Raw genomic sequence first — 23,333 nt, 5'->3', positions numbered from 1 at the left:
GGTCTGAAATTCTTTTCTGTGTTCAAACCACAAATCACTAGTTGGCTTAAGCTGATGTCCCTGAAACAAAAAGGGAAGTCCTTAGACAGCTAAGGAGTTGACAGAATAGAGCTATCTCCCTATGACAGAAAAGCTTTCATTTGATCTCTTAAAAATATTATTATTATTATTGTTGTTGTTGTTGTTGTTAATTATCACCCCAAAGTGTTCAACAGAATTCCTGTGTTGGATTCTCCTCATACATGGACTTTTACTTTCTCCTAACAGAGTTTAACATCCATTTTTTGTTTGAGAGGAACCGTTCAACGAGGATATAAGAGCATCTTCATTTTCTGATAAAGAGAATTTGGAACCCAGAGCCCTTCCCTCTCATTACATCTTATTCAGAGGCACAGATGCCTGGCTCTTTGTGCAACATCATCGTTGCTAGGTAATGTTGGGAGACACTTTCCCAAAGTTCTCCAAAGCTGAAGTGGTTCAGTCTCAGATTAGCTTTTGATTAGTAAAATCAAAATAGGGACTCAGTTGCTCTTACAGGTAAACATCACATGGAGCTTAGGGGCATGTGGTCAGATATCTTTTGTTGCCCCTTGCTGTGGCGAAGCATAAGGAATGGCCTAATTTATGAAAAGAAATGTCTAGTTGATTTTAACTCAGGCAGTCCCTTAAAAAATATCCCTAAAGAAAAAAAAAGGTGTTTAGAAAATGCTTCTTCACCATCTTTACATACATTTATACAAATTTTCGATGCCTTCCAGTTAGCATGGATTTAGAAGAGCTGTGTTTTAAGGGCACTTCAGCTTTCAAAGATCCCAGTCTCAAAATTGTCGTCTTCCATTCAGATATCTACATTTTCAATCCTAAAAAATAAATGAAGATGAGTTTTCCAGCACCTTACAATTATGTTCACTATCTGATTTATTTAATTTGATTTTTATAAGGTCCATTTTCACCAGTATGATTATCTTAATATTTTCTTCAAAGAATTTTTTTGACAGGAAAATTAAGATAACTCTTTGAGGTATAACCGGTATAACCTGAGAGTCACAAAAATGATATATATGACTAATGACAATTTTGGCTCTGTCTTCAAAAGCCGAAACACAAGTTTTTAAGTGCACCTTGCTTTCCTTGTAAGCATCTCTACTTCACATAACTCTGTTTAAAATCTATATTTAAAATGTCATTTAATTAATTACAACTCTACTCTATACTGGTCTGTCCTGGAATTGTTTCATAGGGCATACGCAAGGAATTGTTTGAACCTGAGCTGAGGCCCTAAAGACTAAGGGAACTCTTCAGCATGTTGCAAGCAACAAGACATTGTGCCATCCTCTCTGCAGCTATGGACAAACTCAACTTAGTCTTGCTTCAATTCCTCTTCATGTGCTATTGCCCCACCCCTGTTTTAAAATATACAGCATCAACAAAGGAAGAATATTTTTGGTTTAGTGTTTGTGGTATGTGGTTCCCTACAATGGTGCACCAAGACATCAATGCCTCTATTACAAGACCAAGGATGGCCTGGTATTTCAGAACATTAGTTTCCTTGTTTTTCCAAAGGAATGAGAATCAGAACATAGTAAAACAAAGCCAAAGTATATTTATTTCCAATTTGGCTAAAATAGTGAATGGAGAGGGAGAAAAAAAAAACCTTTATCTCTTAATTCTACTTCCTATCATACAATTTAGAGAAAATCACACAACATATATTTATATGGCATGATCAAGGTTTTGGCTGATTCTGAGCTGAGGCTCTAAAGATTAGGGGAACTCTTCAGCATGTTGAAAGCAATACATTTTCACACACACAAATATACTCAAACAAATATATGTATATATGCATACATACACACACATACATACACACACACAACAGGATCACAGATTCTAGCCTGGAGTTGGTCACCTTGATCCCAGGTAGCTTCTAGTTTCCATTCTTTTATACACAGAAAAGACAACTTTTTATCCATGACGAGCAAAGAAAATGAGATAGACACTCTGACTTTAACACTCCACAACATACACAAACACACACACACCAAACAGACACACACACACACACAAACACATAAACACAAAAAAAAAGAATTAAAAATAACTTTTGAAAGTGCAGTCTCTGGGGCTTTATGGATTGGGCATTAAGATCTCCATCACTCCGGGCCTGGAAGAGATTTCTTCCTTATTTCTCTTTTCATTTATTTCTTTTCTGTTCTTTATTTTCTTTCTGCTTCATTGATTTTTGGTTAACCTAAAAAATAACATTTATGACATTTTCATAAACAAGTTATTGCAGTTCAATTTTATTTCCTCAAACCCCTTCCCTCCCATCGTTTCACTTTGTCCTCATGAATAGTTTTCCTTATGTCTTCGTGACACAGAGACCACTACCATTTCTAGCCCTCGCCTCACCCCTTCCCCTTAGAAATTTTCTCCACATGTCATTGTCTCCTTTCTAGTTAGATGTTCCACACGCATGCACAACAATCTAGAATCTACGTTACAGGAAGCAAGTAACATTTATCTTTTTGAGTCTTATTTGCTTAACAGTTTTGAATGTTATCCATTTTCCTGCAAATGTCATTCATGTTTATGGCTGAAGAGAAGTTTATTGTGGCTGTGTACCAATTTTCTTTATCTAGTCAGCCATTGATGGCTATCATCCAAACAATAAATAGGCTAGTAAACTGAATAGATAGTACTCAAAGAAAGAAATACACGTCACCACTAATATTTGAAAAAGTGATTCACATTTTCAGAACAGAAGCCTCCAGGGAATACAAGTTAAAACTGTTCGGAGACCATATCTTATTCCACTCAGAAGTGCTACCACCAAGAAATCAATTCACAACAGATGCTGGCAATGGTGTGCGAAAAGGGACACACACACTCCTGGTGGGACTGTAAACTGGTACTGTCACTATGAGCATCAGTATAGGGATCATTAAAAAAGAGCAAAAGTGCCACACAGATGGATGTATACTGAGATATTCCAAGTCATGACTGCAAGTCCAGGTGCACTGCTGCTCTCTTAGCAAAAGCAGAGAAAAAGAGCTGCTCTGGCAGAGAGCTATGTCGCTATGTGCTATGTTGCAAAGGGTGGAAGCATTTTTTCAGCTCTTCTTTAGAGATCGGTCACAAGTTCTGTCCCCAACATGTCAGTCAGCTACATTGTATATGATTGAGTGATATAAAAGTATTCGTCTAACAACCACAGGGAAAGGTACAAACGACCCTTTAGAAAAGTCACCTTCTGCCTGAGCTTCAGCACGAGAGGATTGTTATGCTGACTTCAGGATGCCAGTTAGTAAATCAGTTTGAGCAAAGGGCTACCACTACAAAAGCTCAGACTTCTTACTGCTTTAAAAAGTTTTATTACCTTTGTTTTTCTTTCTCTAGGACACTTTACAAGTTTTCTCAGTTAAATTAAATTTATTTGAGCTGAGAAATTAATGTCTCAATGGAGATAGTATAGCTATAATGTACCAACATACATATATTATGTAATGTCTTCATCTTCTTAAACATATCTATCTCCTTGAACATCCATCGGTTCTTTATTATGAGAATATTTTAAATATTTTCCAACATATTATTGTCTTCAGAATTTGTGTATCAAATAGCTTATTTTTGTTTTCTTATATGAATTTCATATATTCTATGGAGAATTTTACAGACTGGAGCAATCTGAGAAAAAAACTTTGCAATAATTTAAAGTTATGTGAGGTTAAGCAATCTTTAGTCAGAGTTATTAGACTTCTTGCTTGTCTGCAATTGCCTGTCTTGAAAGAATTCAATGCCAACGTTTGAATTCTTTAAGACTGAGATGAATTATTTAAGATTGAGAAGGAAAGAGACTGGGGGAAGCTTCATGAAGAATACAAACAGCAGATGCCAGTGTGCTGGGAAGGAATGGAAAGCCCTTCCTTCCTTGGGCTCCTTGGATCCGGCAGAGCATATGTGAGAAATGCTGGCAGCATACAAATGTAAGAGGAGCCAGTGCTGTGTACACGTCCTCTAAGAGCCAAGTGCTTAGTGCCCCAGAAGATGTTTAGACTTTCCTTCAGCTCACAACCCCTCTGCCGTTCTTGGGTGTGCTCTCTCCTTTTTAACAAAGCATGTTTATTTGCTTGTAGCGATGAGTCCTTGGTTCATTCCTTTCTACAGGCCCCTAGAGACTGAACACTGAGATAGGTGGAGCTACACTCAGAGCTGTACCCGTAGCCAGGAGCAAGAAGCTCCTGGAAGCTGCAACTTGAAATTTGATGCAGTTACTCAGCGCTATTAGGCTGTCACTTAGTTTTACAAAATAGCAACACAGAAATGTAACATGCATGTGCACACACACACACAGAGAAAGAGAGAGACAGGGAGAGACAGAAACAGAGACAGAGAGACAGCTAGAGAAACAGACAAATATAATGATATTCCTGTCTTCTGAACTCGAATACTGTATAAGCAATCTTTCAAATGTGCCATAGTCTTGGTTTCTTTAATTTCGCCTAAACATATTTTAATTATATGTGAACCCTTTACTTTTCACCCTTTTCTATAGTAGAATAACTATATTCAGAAAATAATTGAAATCAACACGGGATTTGTGCCTTTTTATTTTACCCAACCCTGTGCTCTTCAAAATCACCTGCTTGATTATTATTATTTGCTTTTTATAATCAAAATCTAAGAAGTGAGTTTTCTGACAAAGCAGTCTAATTTGAAAGTTGTGTGAATACAAAGAACAGAAGAAAACAACTACCACCAAACTTTTTCTGTGTTCCAAAGCACCTGAGTGCGGTTGGAATTTAAGGTTATTGAATGACCAGGTGACAAGGAAGGACAGAGCGACTCCACAGGGGAGTGCAGATTGGAGTCAGTAGCACAGGACAGGGTGTTCCGACTGAGATGAAGTGACATGGTGCTCACATCTGTTTTTAAGGAACACCTTCAACAGGCTTTTTTTTGATACAGATTTGGCCAGAAATCCATCTCCTAAAATTAAAATCAAACAAAAGCATCAAAACAGGCAAATTTTCTTGATAATGTGTTTATTTTATGCAATTCTCTGGAGTATCAAATGGCTGGGTCTTTATGTGAAATCGCTGAGTAGAACATGATTATTTCAAATCCTGTAAAATTTACAAAGCATTTTATTAAAAAAATACAGAACGTAAGACATTCTGTACTTCAAAATGTACTCTGAACAGCTCAAGTAAAGAAATAAGTTAAAATACCTATCTAGATAATTTGATAAGATGTCATCCAATTCTTTACTTCAAGTATGTGATTCTTTGACCCACTGAGGACCAGAGTTTTCTGTGTTATCTCAGTCTGGAGCCAAACCCTGTGGGGGATCTGAAAAGGCAATTGAAACCACAGTGGGAGACTTGTTATTGGATTTAAACAGAAAAGAAAAGAAAACAAAAAAACAAAACTCATATCTGGTGTTACAGAAGCATCTGGGAAGGTCAGTTGTGTTGAGGAGTGGATACTTAATAACAAGTATCTCTTCATAAGAAACCACTTGGAGCAGTAATTGACTTCTTGTGCTTTAGGTCCTCATGACTGTGTGTTCTCATCAGCACTTCACCCCACATCCTACATTGCCACTGAACCATGTCTGGTGAGAATCAAAGAACCTGAGATAACGAAGGGGGCTCTGTAGCCGACAGCTGCTTTTATAGAACCATTGCCAATATCTATACACGATGAAAAACCCTCCAAGAATGCTGATATCTGACCCTTGCAATACTTATCTAGTAATGTCACGGTGTAACTGCCAAAAATTATTTTTCCCTCACAGGCATCTTTATAAGTGCTTATAAACTCAAACAGCACAAGTAGTTCAACTTTCTGTAAAATTCTTCCTCAAAGCTTGCTCTCTGTGTCTAATTTAAACCATTTCTGTCAAATCTCTACGCAGCATTGCTGGTAAGATTCTGATTAACAAACAAACACACTCTCCTTCAAATAAGATCAGAAAGTCAAAGAGTGTCTACGGACTTACATATACTCTCAAGCTTTCTTTCTTAGAAACTTTCTAAGAGTTTCTCTGAGCTAGATGCTTCACATCACTTAGGGGAAGGCAATAGTGTTTAAGGAAAGTTCCAGAAAAGTGAATCAGGCCATGAAGCAAAATGTCAATCAAGGTCCATTCCCATAGGTTAGTCATTAGACAGTAGGTACTAAATTTTCTGTACAAGTGGTGCTCAGGCAGTTTTGACAACAAACCAGGTTCAGATAGACAACTGCAGTCTTAAGCACTGAGACTTTTGAAAATTACAGAGCTAAAGGCTGGTTTCATTTAGCAATACAATATTAAAGTAAGCCAACATAGATTTTTTTTAGTTATGTTTCTAATACTGTGATAAAATACTATGACCAAAAGTTACTTGAAGAGAAAAGTGTTTATTTTCTTACAGTCCAAGTAACAGTCCATAACTGAAGGAACTCAGAGAAAGAATTCAAGGCAGGAATTAGGAAGCAGGAACCGAGACAACTCTAATGGAGCAGTGTTGCTTATTGACTTGTCACCTTAGTTTGTTCAGTGGCCAGGACCATTATCAACTCAGGGATGTTACCACCCATGGTATCCTGAGCCTTCCCTAAACAGTCAGCAATTAAGTAAACTTCCTACAGGCTTGCTAAGTGTCAATATTATGGAGGAGGCAGTTTCTCAATTAGGAGTTTTTCTTCCCAGAAAAGGGAAGGTTACATCAAATTGACATAAAAACTAGCCATCACAAGGGGAAAACAAACTAACAAACAGTCAAATCAACAAACAACACAAAAACTCTCTGATTCAGAATAGCAAAAAGCAAACAAACAAATTGATAGACATCTTCAGATTTTTGCTTTAAAACCTTACCATAATTCAAATAAGTTATCTTTTAAAAATGTTTTGAGATCTGTACATGTGTAGAAATGTAAATTTCTCTTAACTAGCACACTTTCCCATCCTGATGCTTAATCTTGATTGTCAACTTTAAGAGATCAAGAAAAAAAACAAACAAAACAAAGCAAACAACCTCACCGCTGAGAGAAGCCGCTGGAATGCTGAGAGGGATTAATCGTTTATACCAGTTAGACTGAGGTGCAAAGTCCATTTGCTGTGGTCAGCACCATTTCAGAAGCTGGGGCCTCACACTGCATGTAAAGAAGACATTGAACTTCACATTCTTTTCTCTCTGCTTCCTGATTGTGGATGCAAGGGAACCAGCTGCTGCAAGCCACTGATTACATAATGTCACTACCATAATTAACTGTAGCATAACTAGAAGCCAAAAACATTCTTCTTTTGTTCAGTTTTTTTATGTTAATGTGTTTTGTTGGGGTGACAAGTAAATATCAGGTTGTGTAAAAGTAATGGTTTTTTTTTCGTTGTTGAAGTTTGTAGTTTGGTATGTTCTCAAATGAATGTGGTTATGCTATGCATCACTTCAATGCTCATTTCATTGTTAGTGACTTATCACTTGCTGCTTACTTTACGAAGGAAAAGATATAGGAAAAAAATCTCAAACTCACAGAATTGTATTATTGAATGCAAAGTGGACCTAAAAGCACCAGAGACAAGCATAGTGGGCAGCATTGGAAGTTGACAATGATCCTGTGTGAACAATCATGGAAACTACACAACTGCATAATAAGTTATCAAATATCTCCTTGTGGGCCATTCAGTGGTCATTGAGCATTTGAAGGAAATGGGGAAGCAGAAGATGCTCAGGAAGTAGGCACCTAAGGAACTGGCTGAATATTTTAAAAATTATCTTGTAGATTAACTACCCTTTCTTATTCTATGCAGTGACAATGACTAGTTCTCGATTAGATGATGGCATGAGTTGAAAACGAGATTTTATATGACAAGTGGCTGTGACCACCTCAGTATCTGAACCAAAAAGTAACTTCAAAACTCTTTCCAAAGCTAAAATATCATGGTCACTGTTTTCCGGTGAATTGTTAGTCTTAAGCTCTACAACACTATGCCCCTGTGAAACCATTAATTTAGAGGCATGTGTTCAGGAAATTGAGGCGCGTCAAAATCTGTAAGAAGCGGAACAAGCTGTAGTCATCAGTAAAAGCTAAAGCTTTATCATACTGATCACCCCCCCCCACACACAGTGCTTCTAAAGTTGAGTGAATGGAGCTACCGTGCTTTCTCACAAACACTACATCGTCCGATTTCTCATCAAATTATTTTCACTTTCAAAAACACCTCCAAAATTGTTTATTTGTTTGTTTTTATGAGGGAGGCATAGAAAATGCTTCCATAACCAGCAGAGCACAGAAAACACTTTTGTCAGTTTGCTAAATCCCCCCCAAAAAAATAGATTTTTACCATTACAAGAGTGAACAGACTTCTTTCTCTTTGGCAAGAGTATGTTCATTGTGTTGGCTCCTACTTTGACAAATAAAGATGAGATCAAGGCAAATTAGAGTGCTTTAAAATTCACTATCTGAAGTGGTAATATCTTTCGTACCAAAACAGTAATGGACCTGTAAAAACAAAAATCTCCATCAATGGCAAAACCTTAAGCTACCTAATAGTTTCTAACAGATGGAAAAAGCCACTGTTACTCATCAGGCACCCACTATGTATGTGCACAAAACTCACAGGACAGACATTTATGCCTTTGCAACGATTTACACTGTGGATATTCTTTCTACTTACCAATTCAAAACGATGTATGAACTATATATATCCTGTACACACACACACACACACACACACACACACACACACTTCATTTTATCTTGAGATTTGTTAATAAAAGCATATATAACAGTGACACGGTATTAGCTCAGCATATATTTGACAAGATCATCACTTTCAGAAAGTTTTTTATTTTATTTTTCTTGAACAAAAGAATTCACATTTCATTTTACCTTTAAGATAAATATTTTACAAAAGGCTGTCTTAAATTTGGAATTAGTAAAGGTAACCAACATTTGATTAAAAATATATTATAACAGCAAAGCCCACAGTTGTAAATTATATCCTGTGTGACATTGTGGGTGGCAAAGACTGCTGACTAAACAGGACAAGCCAGTTAATTAACTAATATTGTAGGTGGACTAATTGGTTTTTGTCAATGGATGTTTAATGATAATTTCTTTTCATGTATGAAGACTCCAGTTTTAGCAAACATATCAGGGATATGCTGATTATATGGAAACATTAAAGAATATTGATAATCAGTGCACTGACAAGGGGTTTTATTTCTATGATAAATGCACAGATTATATAACTACTTCATCAGGGCAATTGCAACTCAACATTAATAGCACATTATCTGTTTCAAACTAAAGACACTATTATTGTTATTTATCAGAGTATGTAGCCACATATAAACTCAGTCGGGAGGAAAGATGCAGAGTTCACACTAACTGTAAATTCAAAAATTTTCAAAATATTGCTAATTTTAATTAAAATATATTTGTCATTCTTCATAAGACACAACTGATATACTTGAGAAATTGCTGCAAATTGTAGTTTTATGCTATCGCTCTGGAAAATACACGTGAAATTTCTCGGTTTCTCCCCCACCCCACGCCCGGGACTCTCTTCTATTACAGACCAGGTTTTTGCCTGGCCTCACATTCTCTCACTATTTCTTCTACATTTCCCTGTTTCTAGGAATGGATGTCTTTGCTCCTTTTCTCTGACTGTGATAATATGCCTTGATAAATGCAGCTTAAGGAAGGGTTGGTTTATTCTGGCTCTGGGTCCATTCGTGGTGAGGAAGTTGAGTTTGAAGCACCTGTTTGCATTATGTATGCCCTCAGAAGACAGGGACAAATGTGTGCTCAGCTTCCTTTCTCTATTCGCAAAATCCTCTGCCCCTGCCGAGAACACACCCACAATTAAATTGGGTCTTCCCACGGCAATTAACGTCTTCAAAACAGTTCTCCCCCGACGTGCGCAGAGGTAGTCTCTCAAGTGATTCTAGATTCAAGTTGATGATGGACACTAACCATCAAAAAAGGTCTCTCTTTTTTTTTTTTTTCTTCTTTGGTTTCTGGAAGTTTTGGTTTCATCCCTTTTCCCTTTCCAGAAAAATCTTTATGCATACTTCTCTTCTCTTTCTCACGTCATTGGCTCCCTTGTGTTTAGTCAAATTTCAGTCATCTCCTGTGGTTTTGCTTATTCACTATCACTCTCGAACTTAACATACAATTTCCTTTCCAGAGGGATGTCTTGAAAAAGAGGCTTAAAACTGTGCTTCTCAGAGGAAGATTTTCTTTGTTATGGATTTTGACAAGAAACTCTCCACTATTCTATTGCTTTCTGAAGAGGTGATTTCTAACTAATTTTTGCCTTGATCCTTCTTTTATGTAGGAGGTTCTCTGCATTTTCAATCAGTAATGGTCTTAATTATTTTCATTCTGCACTTTTAATTGCGTTTGGAGCTATAAAATTTCCACTTCAAATGATCATGTCTGTAAATAATTGTATGGAAATGTAACCAAAAGTGTTATTTTAGACTAAAAATTGATGTAAGTTGCCTGTCAATTGCATTATTTAATTAACACCTACATCCAATGTGTTCTTTCCTCATTGTTGTACTTTCCATCAATGTTATTTGGGGAGCAAATGTTTATTTGGACTGCCACTTTTTTTTTTCAACTTGACTCTCTATAAGAGGTGGAAAACTCTGTTACCTCCATAGAATTGAACATTACCTGACTACTGTTTGTTTCCAAGAGAATTCCCAGTTCTCTGCAATATCTGCAAAATATCCTTTCAAATCAGCTTGGTTATGAAAACTCTCCAGTTTTGATCCAGTTCTTAGAGATGCTTCAAGTAAATGTGTGAAAGGACAAACATGCCCATTGCTTAAAACTGTGCTTCTCAGAGGAAGATTTTCTTTGTTATGGATTTTGACAAGAAACTCTCCTCTATTCTATTGCTTTCTGAAGAGGTGATTTCTAACTAATTTTTGCCTTGACCCTTCTTTTATGTAGGAGGTTCTCTGCATTTTCAATCAGTAATGGTCTTAATTATTTTCATAAACTCAATGTTGCTGCCATTAAAGGCAGTGGTGACCATCATTGCTGCCTCTCTGAGCAAGATCTGAGAATGCCAGGAAGCACTCGTAAAATTCTGCCTCCTCTGTAGTACTGAAACAGGCAAAGCCTCAAAAATAAATAAATAAATAAATATCCTTATTTAACCACTGGTCCTCTTTCAGATATCGCCCATGATGATGAAAACTCTGTAAGTATTCGGATTGTTTGAAATTTTTCATTGATAAACTATGAGTGCCAAGAACTGGCACTCATGAAGTAGGTGTTCACAAAACATCCTTTAAACATTTGAATAAATATTGTTTCTTGATTAATTAAAGTTTTGCATACTCTTATACATTTAACTTTTGATTTTATCTCCTCTGTTATTAATGTTACATCATGGCTATATATTTTACCTATTTACATTGTCAAAGAAATGCACAATAAATTATTTGTCAAGTTTACTATCGACCTTTGCCACATTAAGCCTGTTATTAAACTTGATACATTATTTTTAATCCAATCTAGTAAATATTTTATTATAATTGGATATTTCAAACAGTTGTCATTTCTTTTAAGAAAAATATTTCTTCTTCAAATTTTTCTTTTCTTTTTGTTTGGGTTTCATGAATCCAATGTTTTACCACTTTGATGAAGAGGATTCTTCTTAATCAAGAGAACTATTGATGTTACTTTTCTTTAAAAGGTTACCTTCTCTTTTTTATGTTCAATATATGTTGTGAGTATGCACATACACATTTTTTATTACTTTGAAATAAAAGATCAATCTGTCTGTCCACTGAAATGTTTGTTCCTTCTTGTTTTTCCCCAAATATGTATTTTATATGTTCTCATAACAGTTTCCTTCTTAGAGGTTGTATTTATAACATTTAAAGTATGCTGCTGCTACCTAGAACTTTGGAGTTCACCACAATCAATTACTTACTGGTATTGTAATTTGTTTTGATGTATATTTATGTAAGTATTAAGTAGTGTAGTCTTACAGATTTAGAGGCAGGAAAGTTTTCACTGAGTGCTTCGCGTCATCTCCCATACCTCAGTATCTCTGCTCTAATTCATGTGTAAGTTGATTAGAATTTCTCATCAAGAATTTACCACAATGTTAAAATAGGAGCGGCGGCAGGGCTGCGTCCCCGGCACCCAGCCGCCCGCATGGCTAGCTTATGCCCGAAATAATTACACGGAAACTGTATTCTTTCAAACACTGCCTGGCCCGGCTAGGTCCAGTTTCTTATTGGCTAGCTCTTACATATTGTTCTAACCCATTTCTAATATTCTGTGTAGCCCATGAGCTGGCTTACCAGAGAGGATCTTAACCTGCGTCTGTCTGGAGTGGGAGCATCATGGTGACTCTCTCTCAGCTTCTTTTTCCCAGTATTCTCCTCTGTCTACTCCGCCTACCTAATTTTCTGTCCTATGAGGGCCGAGGCAGTTTCTTTATTAATAAGAAATCACTCCCACATCACCACAAGAAAGTGGACACAGTGGAAAATTACAAGAAGTATTACAGGCACTCACAGTACAAGGAGAGAAGAAAGAGAATAAACTAATTTATGGTAATCAGAATTAGTTACTTCCACAGGTGCAAAGACTTCTTTAAATCTCATTTTCCCCAACTTCTTTTGAAGAATTCGAAAATGAAGCGGTAAGATCACTCTCCTGTTATGAATCAGACATGACAGTGAAATAAAATGAAAGAGAAATGAAACTAGCCAAATAAGCAACTATGAAAAACAGGGTCAGACTGAAGAACAGGATTTATAAATTGAGTTTCTGATATCAGAGCAGGGGGATGTTTGAACAAATTTGTTGTTTTTGTATTGCTCCCCTTCCTTTGTTTGTTTTGTTTTTTCATATTTGAACTCTGGTTTAGTTGAACACATCACCAGAACTGTGTATAGAGAGAAAATAAGAAAGGAAATCTACATTTTTAAAACTATTTGCACTTCTGTACATGGACATCACAGGGAACATTCGATGTTGATACGATTAAGCCACATTAAACCAATACTGCTTATGTCAGAAAGAGCTTGCTCCCTCTATAAGCTCATCCATAATAACCACAAAACCATGAAAGTGCATGGAATGGTAATATTTTTAGAGATACCCTAGGGACATGACAGGAAGAAAGATAATGAAGAGGTATTCTTGGGGAAAGAGAGTTCTGTATTGCAGGGAGAAGATGTTAGCTTAAATTGTATATAAGCAGTTGAATCATGTCTCTACTCATGACCTCTCAGCAGGAACATTCTCTGTTGGTTCCGCAACTTCTTTTAATCTGATTCTTGTAGTGAGGTGCAGGTCAATATTGGACATCCAGTTTTTCACATCAGCCTCATTGCCTGGTGGAATTCTCAAATACCTGAAAGGCTTTTCTTCCAGTGCCGACTTGGGAGAAATGTGACTACAGATAGCACCGGAGTCTGTAGCCTGAGTTCTCTGTACTTGTCACTTTGTATTGCTCATCCAAGCTGGAGTCAAACGCTGTGACTAACAATTATTAAGTGTACCATTTCATGAGTATTTATTGTGGACAAAGCCTCACAGAGAGCTCCTAAGGAAATAAAAGTGGTAAGACATGATTTCTCTCTCAAAGTCAAATTTCAAGGAGCTATAGACATGTAAACTATTCATCTAGATGCCAGTACTTACAGGAGGACCATTAATTTTATGCTCCTAAGAAAAGAAAAGTGTATTGCTATAGAGATCTTAAAATGTGACTTCATGAATCATGGAACCATCATTATGCAAGTTTTAAGTCTGGCTTTTCAAAAGTTACCTTCTGGTTCTCAATCAATTATTGTCTGCCCTTTATAATTTCATTTACATTTTCTGAGCAGATTAATCTTCCTTCAGCACATGCTGTAAGTGATATGCTTTTAGACCTTGTTACATTTGAAGTCTTCCTTCTTTCTTTCTTTCTCTCTTTCCTTCTGTCTTTTCTTTCCTTCTGTCTTTCTGTCTTTCTTTCTTTCTTTCCTTCTGTCTTTCTTTCTTTCCTTTTGTCTTTCTTTTTCTTTTTTCTTCTCTTCCTTTGTACTCCCTTCCTTCCTCCCTCCATTTCTCCATTCCTCCCTCCCCCCTTCTTTCCTTCTTTTTTTCCTTACTCCCTTTCTCCTTCCCCCTTCCCTTTGTATTGTCAGAGGCCAAAACAGAGTGTTGGGTTGGATCTCCTAGAGATAGAATCACATAATCACAGATATTTGTGAGACCCCAACATAAGAGCTGGGAACAGAACTCTGGTGCTCTGGAGAAGCTCTTGGCTGCTCATCACTGCTGTAGGTACCTGCTAGTGACATGCAATATGTCTTCCCCTACAGTTTTGGAATAATTTCTGATGATAGCATGGATTATTAAACATAGTACAGTTTAGATCAGCTATGAATAGCCATGCATATATGTGAAAGGTATCCATATTATTAAGAATTGCTAAGAAAGACCCTTTCATTTCCTTCTTTTGAATCTTTGTTATGTTTTGCTGCAGCATCATCCTGAGATATATTCTGTCTCTTCACAGTAGTGAGGACTTCTCTACAGTTCTCAGTAGTGCCTGCCATGCTGAGCACTGCAGTATTACAAGCTTATTTCCCAGAATCCGTTGGTGATGTGAGGGCAAGATGTATCCTTCACTCACATTTCCCACCTCACGTACATATAGTTAGGGTATTTGGGAGACAGTTGATGGACAGGTACGACTGTTTAGCTCCTATTTATCATGTTGTAGATGTTCATTTGACAACAACTAGGTCAAATTCTAAAACAAATATCCTCATTGCCCAGCACACTGCCTCTCATTTGTAAGGCAAAAAGAACCAATGAATAAATGAATGAAAATATATAACTTCTTGCTGTGTTGTTTTCTTTCAGGCCACTGACTTCCTGACATGCTAGGCATTTCATTTCCCTAATTGATAAACATGCTGGGTAGCATAGCAATGGTTTCCTCACAGATGACGCTTGTAACAAGCTAACTTCCGTTAGTTTAATCTTGCCTCTCATTGAAGTGTAACATGATTTGATATGGTGGAGTCTGGTTACCAGAAAACACAACTCCTTACATCACCAAATTAAGAGTCCCCCTCAAGCTTTCAATCTCATGAACTAATGCAGAATTCACTGAATTTACAGTTTATAAACCACCACAGAACTGAAACTTATACTTGAAGAGAAAATTTACAGCACATGTTTTCTGAGAACACCTCAATTTTAAACAAGACTTTGACAGGAGAGTAAGAAATGTCAATTAGTTAAAATAGTTCTTTGTTTTTTAAACATAGAGGCAAAAGAAAACTTAGAAAAGTTCAACTTTACTAATCATAAAAAATAACATTTTTATATGAACTTAAGGTTTCTTGCAACATTTAGAGTTCTTTAATGCACCCAAGATAACAAATAATATTTTTGCTACTTACAGATGCTGCCATGCTAGTCTCCAATACTTATATTATTAAAAAGGTCATTTTCTTTTCACTGTGTTCTTCTGAAGACTTTATTTTTCAGTGTTTGGTCTGTCATAAAATAATATGCCTGACAGGCTTTTAAGCAGAGGCAGGCGGATCTCTGTGAGTTTGAGACTAGCCTGGTCTACAGAGCTAGTTCCAGGACAGGCTCCAAAGACACAGAGAAACCCTGTCTCGAAAAAAAAATATTACTTTGAAGAAACTTCATCATAATAACACAACCTCCACTATGGTTACTCAGACTTAACCATTTGGAAATATTTAGTCTAAACAAGCTGTGCATATGTTTTGTGTGTGTGTGTGTGTCTCCTTCCCTGATTATCTATCTATCTATCTATCTATCTATCTATCTATCTATCTATCATCTGTATATATCTATATAACAGAAAAATATAATACATATGTATATATTTTATTTAATATATGTATACACACATATATACATATATATTTATAATAAGTAAAGGGAGATTTATTCAATGTTGTCAAGTTGGGATGATTCACATAGCGGTCCAGTGTTTCCCCAAGTCTATCCTCTGTTTCTGACTGTAGAAAGACAAGAGTATGCATAACTAAGCATTCCCAGGCAGGCATAGCACTGCTCATCAACACTCTTTTGGCTCCAGCCTCTCTTCCTGGGTGGTCTGACTACTTGTGCACCTCTTTCCCAGCAACAAGATTTCCAGGTGGCTGGCCAAAGAGCCTATGAGTCTTTCCTCATTCACTCTGCAAATATGAGTGCTCTGGAGGAAATTCCAATGTGTAATAGCTTTATAGTCAATGGGAGAGGCACAGTGCCTGTTCGGGGGATATTCATCCCTGGTAGCAGAATTAAATTAGTTATCCTTTGAACAGGTCCATGGAGGAGAAGGGACTTTCTTGGAGCCCAGCTTATTAAGTCTGCAGAGCATGGGCTTTAATGCTAGCAAACTGGACCATAAAATCCCTGGTAATCACGGGATACTCTAAAATCGGGAAGTATTACACTGCATGGTTTGTATATGGGTCTTAGTCCACCAATAAAACACATGAGGAACAGAGAATTCCATTTCCATTAGTGTACAGAGCACATTACCTATGAAGTAGATGCTGGTGTAGATACGATGCCAGGGACAGCCTACCACTTCAACCACTGCTGCTCTGCTCCTGGGAGCTCAAAAATGTCATTCCTAAATAAAGTCAGACTCCATTAGAAAATGTCTGTAAATTTTACCAGCATCTAAAAAAGTGAACAGTGGAGGGACAATTTTCTTGAAGTATATTCGTAGAAATGCTTCTCTCTTCAGCCCCCAAAATAGGGAAACACGAAGCAACCCTCCCAACCCAGTCTGACATATGAACAATACTACTCAGAACAAGCAAAGTCTTAGAAATTCATTGTTAAGACAATGTAGTTTAGTAGATTCACTTTCTACAAAATTGCAGCTCTGAAGGGTCAGTGGGTAGGGTGCTAAAAAACAGAACTGTGTTTAAAATAAGTGTGCCTTTCTGATGGAAAGCATACAAACTTCTAGAGAATTTATTAAATTACTTCTCTTACAAAACAGACCAACACATCAGCACTAATAAGTAGTCAAATATTTCAGGACTGACAGCTTTCCACGTTGCTCTAACTTGATGAAGGACTAATAGCTTTTTCTTCACACTGAGATTTGAGGCTAAGTGAACCAGAGAAAGGCAATGAAGTCGGTACCACACTTGCTTTCTCAGCTCCTTAGCAGTGTGAGCACGGCAGAAGAGCCGTCTTATCCAGTAGGCACACAAACAAATCCGCTTTAGTGTCAATAACGTAGGCAATGATAGATTCCATCAGTAGATATAACTGAGCAGTAATGACCGGGAAGAATGAAAGGAGCTCCGGGCATCAGAGTGCATTCTTTTTTGTCCTAGGTGAAGTCAAGGGTAACTGAGAGGACTGGCCTTTCCCCTCCATTATTAGCAGCAAATCACTCTTGTCATGTTAGAAAGCAGCTTGTTTTTTTCAAGTGTTAACTGCCATTATGTTTGGATCACATATCCTGACCCCATTCTAGGCAATGTAAATTCCATTTCCAATTAGCAAGGCTGCCGCCATAGAGATGAGGCGTGCCTGCTGACTAAGTCTTCCTTAAAGCATCACTTGGACCAAAACTATATTTTCTTTTGTACCCTGTGCTGATGTTGCTTTGTGATCATTTGATTTTATTGCTTCTCAAGACATTTTTTTTTACATTTAGGAATTTATTTGTGTATGTGCCTTCATGTATAGAAGTCAAGGGACAGGTTGCAGGACATTGTAGGTTTGGGGAATGGATCTAAGTAAGGTTGTTAGTTGGGATAGCACAAAACCTTGCCTGTTTAGCCATCTCCGTGGTCCTCATTTCTGTTTTATGCTTAGTTTTGGCTATGGGTTGCTCAGGTTAAGCTCACTGGATCTCTCTCTCTCTCTCTCTCTCTCTCTCTCTCTCTCTCTCTCTCCCCTCCCCTCTCCTCTCCTCTCCTCTCCTCTCCTCTCCTCCCGTCTCCCCCTTTTCTCTGTGATTGTCAAGTACATAGTTTTCCAAGCACCATAGGCTTTAATGCATGAATGCCTACCCCTTTTCTTTTCTGCTGAGAATCAGAAACAGCTTGACTTAAAGACATACTATGGACTACTCATCAACTATGTGGTGTGGAAACTTCCCCCTTTCTCTAAAGCCTGTAAGAGAGATTTTGGCCTGTATTACAGAAGTTAGCTACCAGGTCTGGCTTTAGGTTCTGGTGTGTGAATGGTGAGTGATTTGTTTACTGAGCCGTCTCTTGGTCTCACATTCATCAGTTTTATACCTGAATGGTTTTCTAAGCATTATCTTACCTCTGTTAATATCACTCAGTTTTTCTTTGTCTGGACATCAGAGTCTATGATGTTAGTGTGCCATGGCTTTCTCAACATTTTCTTCCTCTGCTGTTATTTACAAAGTGTATTACAAAGCATAGTTTTATGTGAACTTAGGCTTTGGGTCTCGTACATCATTTTAAATATTTTTTACACCCTTGTTTTAGATTTTTGTATAAAGTCCTGTCTTTAGGTTTTTATTCTTGTCTAATGCTTAGTATCTTTGAATAAGATGATCCGAACCACTAACATGAACTACAATGACATAAAGTTATAGCTATTAATATTATCTACCATATGTTTACACTTTATTGGTGTTTTTAGTTTGTTCATGGTTTAGTACAGTTATAATTATTTTATTCTATTTACTATTTTAAAGTCATTTAACCTACATTTATGTAACTTGCTTTTTATTGCATTTATAGCTGAAGACCACATTTTCATCACTATATGAGTAACATATATTATTTCTTTATGCCTCACAGGAATATTTAATGTATTGATTCAATTATTTCTAGGCCTAATGGAGAGCAAGGACAACAGTTACCTTCAGTTGCCTACAGTTAGATCGATTTGCTCATTCTTATGTCCACTCCTCTGAGAAGAAGTGTTATCTCAGGATGTTGGCTCTGTAGTCTTGCTCCTGTCATTCCAGGATTGTCCTGATACACTATTATGCCTGGTACCAAAAGAAAGCATCATATTACTGTCCCAGATGGCAGCAATCACAGCCGGACCTTCCCACTGTGGTAGTGGATGTAAGAAAAGCAAGTGCTTTGGGTTCAGTAGGAGGAGGTCAAAAGTACTGCAAATTCAGCTTTTTTTGTTACATATGTTTGTACATATATAAATATGATGTACATATATAAGTACAAGTACATCATAAATATTTGTGTAAATATTTGTGTTATATATATATTGGGCTTGTATATTTCTCTTATATATACATTTACTAAGTTATTTGAGTACATGCTTAAATTAATCATTTAAAAAGTATGGTAAGCCCATAGACATAGACATTTCACTAAGATGGCTTTAAATTATTACAAAAGTCAAAATTACTTATTTTGCACAAACTGGCATATGAAAATGTCTATGTTATTGGTATTTAAGTTGCTGTTGCTCTACAGAAATGCTTGGCTGCACAATCCCTGTAACCCTATTTCATCATCATTAATCCACATGTCAGTCTTTATTAGGTGAGTGACATTATGCATTGAGTTATGACTAAATAAATAAAAAGTTTTCTTTTTAAATTCACTCTGGATTGGCTATACAATATAGAAGGTGCATGACTTGCATGGCTAGTCTAAAACACTTAGACTAGAATTTTAGTATATGGCACAATATTTAATCTTACATTTGAATCAAGAAATGATTGAATTTTTAATTGAAATTTTTATTCATTCATTAATGGAGTGTATATGGTTATATTCAAAATATAAGATTAATTTCCATGACATAATCATTTAAAATTGGTACTCCATATGTGCCTATGCTTGGTAGTGACTTGTTTTAATAACGTAAATTAAAATGGTATCTATTTTAAGGTATTTGTTTTACAATGTATATTTCTTTGTTCATTGTGTCTATATGTGTGTGTATCTACATATCACCTGTGACAGTCTCAGAAACCAGTTATCCCACATTGTTGTATGGTTTGGGAGTGAAAACAGTATCCCCGAATGTGAATAATAAGCCTGTACTTGGGTCCATTATGTTATTGTTTTAATACATATAATTTTTTCAGTGTAGGACTATGAAAGGCAAGCAGTAATTTGTAATTATAGTTGTTTGCTTCTATTTGCATGAAAATGGAAGTACAGACACCACCAAATCTTCAGTATCTCTTTTCATGTATTGGTTTGGAGTTAATGTTTGAAAATGAATGCTTAGCATTTTTATGAACAAACCCAACTTGGTAATGGTTGCAGAGTAGGAAAGACCATTTTTTGCTTGAAAGCACATTATATCCAAGAGTCGTTAAAGTCGGAAAGAATAGATGTTATAAAATTGCTTCCAAATTGAGCTATATGTTTAAAATCACATTCTAATTATATAATTCTGTTCTTGCTTTCTTCTAAACTTTACTGTGAAATTATAGGGTACAAACTCACTTTGCCAGTCTCAGAAGGATTGGACATTCTAGTTTTCATGGCAGACACATAGCTGCCAGAAACCTAAGAAGTCAGTTTGAAAATCCAGCTGCAGCTCCACAGAGAAGTCATTAGAGTCCAGCATTAAGCATGTGTATGAACTTTCCCAGAAAGAACATGGGAACGTTAATAAAGAGTTATATAAGAAGCAGGTAAAGTGCATATATGAAGTTTTAGAGGCAAGGATGTTCATGAATTTTTAGGGAATTAAACAAACATTTAGTGTGATCTCAGCATATTGTAGTCTGGGACAGAGTGTACTCTAAAGTATAGCTAAACAGGTAAAATATAATAAAAAAATCACAGATTATTGTTTGGCAAAATTCCTCATGCTTTTAGTTTATGTAAATATGTGATTAAATATGATATGTTTTAAAAGATGCCTCATTAACTGTGAAACTAAGAATCAAGAATGGCCAAATACAGGGAAGCAATTGACATACATGGGATAAAACTGGACTTGCTGAACATACCGGACAATGAGGACTGCTGAGAACTCAAGAACAATGGCACTGGGTTTTGATCCTACTGCATGTACTGGCTTTGTGGGAGCCCAGGCAGTTTGGATGCTCACCTTACTAGACCTGGAAGGAGGTGTGAGGTCCTTGGACTTCCCATAGGGCAGGGAACCCTGACTGTTCTTGGGGCTGATGAGGGAGGGGGAGTTAATTGGGGGAGGGGAGGGAAATGGGGGGCGGTGGCGGGGAGGAGGCAGAAAGCTTTAATAAATAAATAAATAAATAAATAAATAAATAAATAAATAAATCGGAAAGGGAGTGAACTGGAGAAACTGAAGCTGCCAAGTAATGACAACAATTTCCATCTGTGCAAACTCAGAGCTCTAGATCTTAAGGGCAAGAGAAGATTGAGACCCAGGTAAAGCACAATTCAGCTGATGTTTGTTAGTAAGTGGAAATTGTGTTGCAGGTCTTCAGCCAGAAATATTAACTTAAAACAAGTTCAGCAAGAGAAGTGCTCACACAGACACATTTACAAATCCAGATATGTAAAAAGCAATTAAATATATAAATGGGATTTATTAGAGTGTCTTACAGGCTGTGGTTTGAGTAGGCCAATAACAGATGTTTCCTAATGGAAAGGCCTAGGATCTCAATGTTTGGTCCAACAAAGACTGGATATCTGAGCAGTTCCAGTCTGATGCTAGAGTCACAGAGGATTCCTAGAGTTCTGCTGGTCTTCCATTTTCTCTCAATCCTGAAAAAGTAGATTTTAATACCAAAGAGGAATGATTCAGCAACAGAGTAGATGAACTTGCCAGGAAGAGTGATGGTAGTCCATCAAAAAGCAAAAGCCTCCTTCTGTACTGTGAATTCTAATTGGTATTAATAATAAACACTCAGAGTCAGACATTAGGGGTGAAAGCTGAAAGATCAGAAAAACAGAAAAGCCAGCCATTAACTCTCACCTTTACCAAATTCTCAGACCAAATGGGTTTCCTGTCTCTAGGAATCTTTATATTGAATGCACTGGGCTCCTGTCTCCTCCCTTCTTATATTCCTCTCCTCTGAGCCACAACCCTATCTGTCTCTAACTCCCTAGTGCTGGGATTAAAAGTGTGTGTCTCCCAAGTCCTGGAATTTAAAGTGTGAACCACCTCCTGGCTCTGTTTCTCTTTGACACTGGACACTGGATCAGTCTACGCTAGCCCAGGGTGACCTTGAACCCACAGATTTCTGTTGCCTCTGTCTTGCAAGAGCTGGAGTTAAAGGTGTGTGCCACCACTGCCTGGCCTTTATGGCTAACTAGTGGCTAGGTCAACACCCTAATCCTCAGGCAAGCTTTATATGTTATAGCACAAACAAAATATTTTAGTTTCTGCTTTTTTTTTTTTTTTTTTTTTTTTTTTTGGTTTGGGCTGCCACTAGAGGTTAAGAATCAGATTCAAAGTGTGTCTTTCTACCTCAAAAGATAAAAGACGCTTCTAGACAGAGATTCAAACCCCTCACAGGTACACCTACTGCCAGGTAGCTTCACTATTTAGTTATTTCCAGTTGTAGTCAATTTGCCACCTGAGATTAGCTGTCACAAACATCCATAAAACACTTTCTTTCTAAAGGTGAGCTCACAGTAAAAAAAAAAAAAAAAAAAACCAGAAGGAAGTATACTAGATAAATGACCCTATCCTATAGCCATACTGATGAATATCTTGCATATCACCATAGAACCTTCATCTGGAGATGGATGGAGATAGAGACAGAGACCCACACTGGAGCACCGGACTGAGCTCCCAATGTCCCAAGGAGGAGCAGAAGGAGGGAAAATATGAGCAAAGAAGTCAGGACCACGAGGGGTGCACCCACCCACGGAGACAGTGGGGCTGATCTATTGTGAGCTCACCAAGGCCAGCTGGACTGCGACTGAAAAAGCATGGGATAAAACCGGACTCTCTGAATATGGCGGACAATAAGAGCTGCTGAGAAGCCAAGGACAATGCCACTGGGTTTTGATCCTACTTCATGTTCTGGCTTTGTGGGAGCCTAGCCAGTTTGGATGTTCACCTTCCTAGACCAGGATGGAGCGGGGAGGACTTTGGACTTTCCACAGGGCAGGGAACCCTGACTGCCCCTCAGACTGGAGAGGGAGGAGGAGAGGAGTGGGGGGGAGGGGGAGAGGAGAGGGAGGAGGGGGGAAAAGGGAGACGGGGAGGGAAATGGGAGGCGGGGAGGAGGCGGAAATCTTTTTTTTTTTCAATAAAAATTTATATTAAAAAAAAGAAAAGAAAAAGAAACTCTATAAGAAAAGAAGGGAATAATATTACCAAGCATATACCATACAACAATTTGAAAGATTGAAATAACTACAGTTGAATGAACCAGA

General features: G+C 37.3%; 1 long non-coding RNA gene across 1 annotated transcript in view; it reads left to right on the top strand.

Moving 5' to 3' along the window:
• LOC126499623 (uncharacterized) overlaps positions 1 to 23,094 on the top strand; it is a 263,178-nt gene extending 240,084 nt beyond the window's left edge. Inside the window, exon 3 of the long non-coding RNA XR_007591124.1 lies at positions 22,679 to 23,094. This is a non-coding gene — a long non-coding RNA (uncharacterized lncRNA). The remainder of the gene's footprint in view (positions 1 to 22,678) is intronic.
• The last annotated feature ends 239 nt before the right edge of the window (positions 23,095 to 23,333 follow it).

Source organism: Alexandromys fortis, unplaced genomic scaffold (assembly GCF_014885135.2).
Source record: "Alexandromys fortis isolate MF-2015 unplaced genomic scaffold, M_Fortis_MF-2015_v1.1 scaffold_35, whole genome shotgun sequence".
NCBI lineage: Eukaryota > Metazoa > Chordata > Mammalia > Rodentia > Cricetidae > Alexandromys > Alexandromys fortis.
The sequence above is the reverse complement of the archived record's forward strand: the minus strand, read 5'-3'. Positions and strand labels throughout refer to the sequence as shown.